Source organism: Passer domesticus, chromosome 3 (assembly GCF_036417665.1).
Source record: "Passer domesticus isolate bPasDom1 chromosome 3, bPasDom1.hap1, whole genome shotgun sequence".
Lineage (NCBI taxonomy): Eukaryota > Metazoa > Chordata > Aves > Passeriformes > Passeridae > Passer > Passer domesticus.
Window position 1 is genome coordinate 39,504,277 of NC_087476.1, and position 9,922 is coordinate 39,514,198.

The 9,922-nt window shown below is 38.7% G+C and overlaps 1 long non-coding RNA gene across 1 annotated transcript; it reads right to left on the reverse strand.

The window, feature by feature from the left end:
- Window positions 1-3,573: 3,573 nt before the first annotated feature.
- LOC135298029 (uncharacterized) lies at window positions 3,574-8,869 on the reverse strand. The gene is made up of 3 exons (XR_010359989.1): window positions 8,754-8,869; window positions 6,102-6,170; window positions 3,574-3,831 (listed from the first exon to the last, which is right to left on the reverse strand). It is a non-coding gene; the product is annotated as an uncharacterized LOC135298029 (long non-coding RNA).
- Window positions 8,870-9,922: the final 1,053 nt, after the last annotated feature.

Sequence of the window (9,922 nt, forward strand, 5' to 3'; positions counted from 1 at the left end):
ATGAGAAATATGTATAATGTACCATCAAATAGCAGGAACATAAAAATTAAAGAAAAAAAAATACCTGCATTTTTAATTTTAATTCATTTTCTTCCTCTTTTGTACTTCTTGATAAACTAGGTAGAGAATTTTAAGTGTCATGGAATATTTAGGTTCAATTTTACTTTTAATGTTTTCCTAAGTTATCAAGCAGATGCCCTTGTCTACAATGATTAGAGGCTGTTACTGGAATTTAGCCCCTAACACACGTGTATCAAACCAGTATGACAAAAAGCATGAAAATGTAAGTGCTGAAGCAACCTATAAGGATGTGCCATAGTCTCCTGGTCACTCTCAGGTAATATTCAAGTCACATGCCTTTAAGTAATAAAGGCAACAATAAAAGTAATTTCTAGAATTTTATATGTTAAGCACAGTCCCAAACCAGGGTCAAAGTCTAATAGTATTTTAGTTTATATGTCCTTTTTTGCCAAATTGGTGTGTTTACAATGGAGGCAGAGGAGAATGTTCCCTCAAAATTTTAAGAAAATTTCTAATCATATCTTTGAGTTAAAGGCTGCAAATTTATCCTGACTTGAAGTCTGAAGATTTGCATGGGGTTTGTTTGGTTGGGTTTTTTTGGACTGGTTTTTTTTGTTTGTTTGTTTTTGGTTTGTTTTTTTTTTTTTTTTGGGGGGGGGGGTGGTGGTTTTTTTTGTTGTTGTTGTTGTTGTTTTGGGGGGTTTTTTTGCTTTATTTTTTGTTAGGTTGTTTTTTTTTCTTATTGCCTCAATACCCTTTTCCTAACAGCTTATTTCTTCAGGTGAATAATTCCTTCGTATAATAATAATTTCTTCAGGTGAATTTTTTAAGTCCTAATTCTGTGAGAACCAATTTAATAATAATTTCTTGTATATCAGGAATTTAATGGAGGGTTGCCATCAACTTGGCTCCCTTGTTTCGCTGTTTTATTTCATGGACAAATTGGAGCTCTAATTGATGAAGGGTTGCCATCAATTGTGGGTTAGATAGCTTCTGTGCAGCTTCTTAAAAAAACCAAAAAACCCAAAACAAACAAAAATCTTGCTTTTCACCTCCCAAGAATGCAGCTAGTGGGGTAGAGCCAAGAAGAGTTAATTTTCTTTCTCAAGGATGATAGATATATGATATGAACCAAAATCACAGTTGGCAATTTTACCTGTCTAGTTCTGCAGGTATCTATTTTTTCAGGTGTATTGACAGCACTGATTCTCAGGGTATACAACAACACTGAGAAACAATGGCAGTGTCTGCATGAGAAAGGAAATGTCAGCTCAAACTGGGGCTGACATTGATCCAAGAAATAGTTTGTGAGACTAAGATTATGGAAAACTGATTTCCTTCTACTGACAGATTAAATGAAGTCATTGCTAATTTCTTCTGTCAATGAATATTTTTATTACAGGACAGTGTCTGTACACCATTTTAAAGAATAACAAACTTTAGTTTTAGATTGGACTGGTCATTTCTTTCTGAATCCTGTATCCTAGTTTGTACATAATTAAATCAAGGACAATCTAAATGTGTCTGTTGTATGTGAACTCAGATTCAGTTGACCTAATGATCATAACTATAAACCTATGCATACTGCTAGGCATAGAAAATTCATAAAGGCTTCTTCAGATTGGAGAGCCAAATTTCATCTATTTCCACAAGGCCCAAGGATAAATCTCAAGCCCATAAAGCAAACTGCGAACCAAAACACCAAGAGGATTTATAAAATTATCAAGGTGAAGTGATCATTAATGGTAGTTTTCTGTAAAGTACAGGTACTATCTGAATGTAATTTATAGACAATATGTCATATGAAAAGGTATATTAACACAATTCAAATCTAGTTAATTATGATTCAGGTTCATTACACTATAATTACTCGAATAGATTAGCATAACTGGGACCTGAAATAAATGATGGAGGATTGTTTCTGTCGTTTGCTACCCTCATCTGGAGGTACTTGGGCTGCAAGAGGAAGGTATTTGAGATTTCATGTCATGTTTTCAAAATATTCACCTTCTCCTGACTCCATGAGAACTATTGCTATACCTTCCTTACATTTATAGTGTTATTTCTCAGAGATACCTGTGTATTTCTGTGTGGTTCATGTGATCTCATCAGCAGTCAGAGCTCATTTGTGCATTTTTCCATGTTTTCAAAGCTAGAATTCAGTTTTCTCTCCTTTCCATGAATCCATCTAAATTTATGAATACAATTTTTGAAGTGCTTAGGCAGAAGCAGCCATTGAGAAGTGCTTTTGGCATTGCTGGATATTCAACACTGCAAAGCTATTTCATCTAGGGGCTTAAGAAGGAAGGGAGACTTTGGTAGTTTTGCCCTCTGTCTGTTTCACAGCCTGGACAGTGGCAATGACATTCCCTTGTCAGAAACACAGGAATGGTACATCTTCTGTCAATAGGTGCTTGTATTTAAAATCTTCAACTGTTTTATGTAAAAGAATCTTATTGGTTTCTTTCATTTCAACAGAAATAAAAACAAAACCAAAAAAGTTTCTTTGAACCCTGTAAATTGTACCAATTTCCATTCATATGGAGAAATATTTATAGAGAAGTTTATAGCTGTTTCCCAATCAGACAAGTGCTAAGTCATTACTCATGAGCCACCTAGGTTGGGTTAGTCACCTTTTTAGTCTCAGCTGTATTTCTTCCAGTGGCATAGAACTCAGAAGAAATCTGAGTATTAGCAACTTTGCTTTGATCTGTCTTTGCATAACTGGGCAAAACGATGAGGATTATGAGCTGAGATTCTTTTAGTTTCATGGTTGAGTCCATAATCCCTGTTATCATAGGGATTATGGACTCAACCATGAAACTAAAGGAATCTAAAACTAAAATTTATTTTTCTCAATAAATTTGTGAAGGCAGAACCAGTTACAAGGTTTTCATTGTTTCTTCCAGCTCCCCAACTGGGAACATTTACAGTCACTCTCATCAGGGCTGTAAGGGTAGCCTACCTAGCTACAATCCTTGCCTTCCTACATTACAAAAGATGGACAAAACACTGATAAGAGTATTATACACACCATTCTGCCTTAGGCACAGATGTGAACTACATATTCAAGCAGTCTTTTCTATCTCCAATATTCATTAACAGAATGAAAAAGCATCAGTTAATAAAAAGGACTTAAAAGCATCAGCTAATAAATTAGGAACCCAGTACCTTGCCTTACCTTGCTAGTTTTATACACCTAATGCCTGCATGGATTAGCTAGTACAGGTTAAGTTAGGATATAAATTTCAAACAAGAGAAACCATTGTCTCTAATTATACTTCCAGCACAGACGTCAAAATAAAGTTTTAGCATGGAAGGAGACTATAGAAAGCATAGATCTGAGCTGAGTATCATCAGCTTAAAGCATGACAGCTTCATTTGACCAGAGTCCTCATAAAAATCTTTCTGTTATATACTTTGTTCTGGAGCTTACTATTAATTTTCTTGGACTTTATATGTGCCATGGAGGTTTTTCCCAAGCTTCCTACTGACAGTTTTCCATAAAAGCACATGGGAATCAGCAAACCAGACTCTTCCATTATCTGTGATGTGATACAAGTGCATTTCACCTGTCCAAGAATAACGATTTTCCCTGCTAAAACCAAGTAACAATATTCTGGCTTATTCTCCTTGGAGATCTCCAGAAGAGGACCAGCTTTATGAATACTAAGAGTGATTGTTGGTAGATCCCTTGAATCATACAAATTAGGTGGATATTGGTCCCCTAAACACCTTGTTCTCTTGTAGAATGTTATGTGTCAGGTTTCATTTCATCACTCTTGGCTTGTTCTACATTATGTCTTCATCCTAGATAGAGAAAGTAAAGTCCAATGATGAAAAGATTGCTTCATCCAAATTTTAGCAATTGGAAGAGAAAGGAATCCTGGGGTGTTGAAACTTTACCATCTCCAATAACCCTTTTGTATAATAGAAAAATTCTGTTTCAGAGAATGCTTCCTCATAGCCCACCCCCAGTGTTGCATTTGTTATGTTTCCAGAGCCTTTCAGGTACCTGAATTTTTAATGCACTTACAACAGAACTTACTCTTTGCAGAAGGTTCATCTCCAAAGAGTAGTATTGGAGAGAATCTGCTGAAATAACTTCCCTTACTCTGACAAGCTGAGAGAACCTCTGACCGTTTCTGTAAGATGCATTCTCTGTGGGAATGCAGAGGAATCTGGCTGGCATCCACCATCCTTGCTTTAAAAATTTCAAAAATACCATCGTAGAAAGATATTGAGCTAACAAATGAATAGAGCTAATTTTGGGACAGAAACAACATTTAATAAAACATCTTTCCATTGCAATTTATTGGACTACTTAATTGTGGTTAAATATTTAGCAAAATAAATGTAATTGCTTTACTATTATGATTTATAATAATAATGATAATAATATATTTTAGTTATCTTGGTAGATAGAATTAACTTACTCTTTTCCTAACAATCATTGTCACTGAGTGAACTCACAAATGGAGGGCAACCATGAGCCTTTACATGCCTTTTACAGCCTTTACATTGTCATCAATTCTGTTACTGAAGTAGAATTACAGAGTTCTCAGGAATGGAGGCATGTTTTTTCCATCCCAGTGAAAGGGCTGTTTGAGGATGTGGTGACACTAAATGCAGTCTCACTAGACAATAATCTCTTCTGGCAGGCAATAATCAAAACCCTTTGGCAAACAGCAAGAAGGAGCTTCAAGTGGCTTCTCACTTGGAGAGTAAGGCTGTTCAAGACTAATCTATTTCTGGACAAAAAGGTACAGTCAAAAGTCCTCAAAGTCAAAAGACTCAAAGTCCTGCTTATGCCTTGCTGTGTTGTCCCTCCAACACATATTGGGGTGGTTGAAGTCCCACCTTAGGATCAGGGCATGAGAACATGAACACAGGGCTCCTGTCTGCCCATAGAGGGCCTCATACACTCAGTTTTTCTGGTCAGGCAGCCTGTAGCAGATGCCCACTATGATATCTCCCATGCCTGCTCTCCCTTGAATCCCGGCCAACAGTTCTCAGTCAGCTCCTCATCCATGCCCAGGTGAAGTTCCATGCACTCCAACTGGGCAATGACATAAAGGGCAACACCCCCTCTTCATCATCGCTCCTGTCCTTCCTAGAGAGCCTGTATCCTCTTATTTCAACACTCCAGTAATAGGAACCATCCCACTACATGTCCCTGAAGCCAATAAGATCACAGCCCTGCAGGCATGTGCATGTCTGTAACTCCTGTTTCTTATTCCCCACCCTGTGTGTGTTTGCATGGAGGCTCCCGGTGAAGCGGAATTACTGGCTGCAGTGGTTGGAATGACCCTGAGATTACCTCACTTGGTCAGAGCATGGTGCTAGTAATTCAAAGGGCCTGGGTTTGATTTTTCTATGGAATATTCGCTTAGGAGCTGGACTTGATCCTTGTGGGTCTTTTACAGCTCAGAATATTTTCTGATTCTGTGAATTCCTGTGCTACTCTTCAGGTGCTCTCCTGCTGATGCATGATCTCTCTCGAGGGTCTAAGAATCTACTGCTGGCCCTGGCATCAAACTGGGGATGAACTGAGGTTCTGTGTCCCTGGTAATCTTTGTTTTAAGCCCTCTTGATCAGCTTGGCAAGTCTGTGACTGAAGATAACCCTTTAGCTTCTCTGACAGTTGGACCCCATCAGCCCCACAGAGAACAGGTTTCTCAAAGTGAGTCCCATGATCTAAGCAGTTGAACTCCTGGCTGTGGCACCAGTCCTGTAACAATTTGTTGACCTGCCAGATTCAACTGGTCCTCTCAAGCCCATTTGCCTTTGTTTGGGAGGATTGATGGAAAACCTGCCTTTGTTCTGGAGTCCCTTACTGCTGCCCTCAGGGCTCTGTGATCCTTGATACTTGTCAGGCTGCTCCTGGCAGTATTCCTGGTGCCCACATGAAACAACAGCAGCACATAATGATCAGTGGACTGTATGGGACCTCAGTTTCAGTGATGACCCTGACAGAAGCCCCTGGTAAGCAGCACCCCTCTCTAGGGGGCACACCAGGTCAGCAAATGGGCTCATCTGCACCTCTGGGAATAGAGCTGCCTACTACTATTACCCATTACCTTTTCTTTGCTGTGGTCATTGCTACACAGGGAGCAGATCAGGCTGCCTTCCCAGCTCCAGCATCTCTCCTGAGTTATAACAAGAAAGGTTGTGTTATATCCTCACCCTATGTCTCGACATAACATTGTTTGTATTTCACACTTCAGAGTGAGTTATATAACAGTTACCATCATTAGGTAAAACCCTAATATATGAGAGATTTAGTAGAAGGACCTTCCATGCTATATGCATACAGGAAGAATCAACTTTCAGCACACTTACTGCACAAAAATCCCCTTGATTAAATGTGTAGTCATAATTGCATACAGATCAAAGTGCTAATCATCCTGGCTGGCAGCACCAGTGATGCAAAGCACTAATATTCCATCCAATATTCCCTTTGAAAAATGCCCCGTGACTATGAAATACAGACATGCTTTGCATTTGCTGCCTTAATGTTTTTTGGAGGTTCATAGAGCTGTGTTTCTATCTTACAAGCTTTTCTTGGCAGATGTTTATCAATCAGCATGTTTTCATTAAGCTGGCAGCCACTGCACAAACCATTAAATCTCTGAGCAGTTTTGTCCTAGGCAATCTGTCCTTCAGTGTGGGTCTTTGCAAAGGGGTTTGTACTAAAAGGTCCTTGTAAAACTCATGGCCCAAAGCTCTAACTCTGTAATGATCTCTCTGTCTAAAGATTCCTGCACCAGTGAAGAATTTATTATTTTGGCCTCTCCCCATATAGAGGTATCAGGAAAATAGGAACTAATAATAAATTAAGTCATCTGGGATTCAGAGTCATGGTCCAGGAAGGAAAGATACTAACATATTTTTTCATGTTTAGAGTGAAAAAAGAGGGCTCTAGCTACTCTGAGGTATGTTCATTTCAGTGATAAGCTGGCAGGCATGCTGGTACTGTATTTTTTGGTACACCATTCAAAGATTTGGTTTTTAAACAAGTGTAAAAGGCACAGCACTAAATCCAGTATCAGCAAAGCTTGGAGCTTCTGGAGAACACTACCATGACCAAGCTCATGGGCTTGAATTCTTGTTACAGATATTTTATTATAAGAAGTTGAAAGGTGTTTCCAGAGCAAGGATCAAGCCAGGAGAAAATAAAAATATGAAAATCTTAGAATATTCTGAGTATGAGAAAACTAAATCCTATCTTTTCTTAGAACACAGCTTGTAAAAAAGCCTGAGCCTCTCTTCCAGATGGGAATAAGAGCTTCCATTGTCTGATAAGCACAAATGGAGCAGAGCACACAGTTTGCAAGAAAATAGGTGATAGGATCATTAGGTCCCAGCCTAGGAAAAGAGCAAGAAATATCACCTAAATAATGAGAAACATTCAGAAATTACATCAGGATTGGAAGAGAAGGAAGAAATTTTATTTATTTTATTGACAAAACAATATTTCTTTGGGTCTGTGTTGGGTCTATGACTTCAAGTATCTGGTAGAATTAGAGTCTTAGAATTAGAACTTAATTATGAGTCTTAGTTCCCAAGTTTGTCTTTCAAAAGTATTCTATAAGTTTCCTCTGAATATTGGGCTGAATTGTCAGAGATGAAGTAGCTGGCCTGTGGAAAATTTTTTCCCAGTGGTATCTGTATTTTTATATCCTGCATTGATTGCATGTGCGAATTCTTTTTAGTACACAGTGGGTGTGTTGTTTTATCCAAGTAATTTCAAGGATGCTGTTTTGTGCACTGCATGAAAGTGTAGAGTATACTTGTTTAGGTGTTCATTGTGAGCACGAACACTGTGATCTGTGTTGCTATGCATTATTAAATAGGATAACCAAAGATCAGCATACTTGCCTCAGGAAAACTCGCTCCCCGAAAATAATGATTTACAGATACTCCAGTGCATTTGATCTGCAAAGAGCACTCATAAAACCACCTTCATCATTCTGAAGATGATACTCACCAAAAATTGGTACTCTTCTAAGCAAATAAATCAGACCTGAATATTGTCATGACTTGCTACAATATAAACAAAATACAACAGACAGCACTGACCATACACTTCTGCATAGACCAAACATTTCGCTAAGCAAATTTCAATGTATATTAAGTTTAAAATTGCTTTAAATAAACTTTTTCTATGCTGCACTCTGTGTAATCAAATAATTTAATATACATAGCCTATTCTGGAAGACAACTAATCCAGAATATTCTCTGCCTCTGTCTCACTCACTACTCTCCTGAGCTTTCAAGGACTCTTCCACAGTGCATCAAACTTCTCATCAAAGACAAGCTTTCCATAAACCAGCATATATCACACAAGTGAAAAAATTGACAGCACCATATCCACAAGCACCATAATAGATGTCCCACCAGACTGAAGCTGACTCAAGGTTCTCTTCCTTTTCCATGCTATTTTCCTTCCAAACAGTCCATCCATGTTTACCTTTTCCCTAGGTCCCCATTTTTATTGGCCCTTATTCAGTATACATATGATCATTCTCAAAATTCCTACTTTTGTCAGCATCCCTATCAAACTAATGTCATCCTTGTGTTCTGTATACTTTTCATATCAGAGTCTTGTTTACAACATCCCATGCAAGAACATAGGAGCAGGAGTCAGTAGTTCTGGCTACAGGCTTTGCAGATCAGTGAGTATATGATGAGATTAATTTGGTTTTATGCTACAATGCATAAATACTCACTGGAAGATGTTGTCCTGGGCCATCTGGCATCTTTTTGATCCAATGTTTGAGTGATTTTTTACCATGTAGGGTTTACCTTTAATCTCTCACAACACTTACAACATACCTCCTTTAGTATTGACCCTTCTTATTACAATCATTCTAATTGGAATGTTGCAGAGCACATTGTACCTCATAATGAAATAAGACAAAGAAGATTTTTGAGCTTCAATTCAATGAGAAGCATTGGAAGGATAATAAAAAGCCTTTCAGAATCAGAGTGAAGAGAAAAATGTAACAAAGTTTTTACTGGAATTGCAAATAAACTGTATTCAGATAAAATTTAGTAGATTAAAATCATGGAAGATGGTTTTTCTAAACATTGGAGCAAGGGGGGACATTGCCTCTAGTTGTTATTGCAATGCACAGAAGACATTGAACATGTAGGTTACCTACAGGCAACTTTATTAAACAACACCAACAAGAATGCTCCAGCAGGACACGACCCATGAAAGTCACCTTTCATTTGCCTTACCATCTGTCCTGTATTCTATGATGTCCGTAGAAGAGCAGGAGAGCTGGTGAGAGGTCTAGAGAACAAGTGTTATGATGATCAGCTGAGGCACCTGGGGCTGTTTGGAGAAGAGGAGGCTCAAGGAGGACCTCATCTCTCTCTACAGCTGCATGAAAGGCCATGAGGTCAGGGTTGTTCTCTTTTCCCAGGTCACAGCAGATGAGATAAGAAAGAACCGCTTCATGTGGTATCAGGAGAGGTTTAGATTGGATATTAGGAAAAATGTCTTCACCAAAAGGATTGTAAAGAACTGTAACAGGCTGCCTGTCACAGCATAGAGAGCCATGAAACACACAGTATCACCATACAATTCCAGAAGGCTTCAACCCATACAGAATCACTTCAGGAGGCTGCAAGCATCTGCCCTTCTTGTTCATTAGCCCAGCCTTTTATACTCCTCATGTCCATGCATTGCACCTCTGTGTGCCCTCTGGTCCCTTTGGTGATGGGTCAGTATGTAGGAGTGCCCCCTAATGACAGAGTGGCAAAGCTAGACTTTGTCCCCCAAAAAAGGAAAGAAGCCCAGAAGTTTCTCTCAACGATTGGGTGAAAAGCCACCTCATAGGACCTCAGAGACTTCACTAAAAACTCGGGGTCATCTAATTGGATAGAAGCC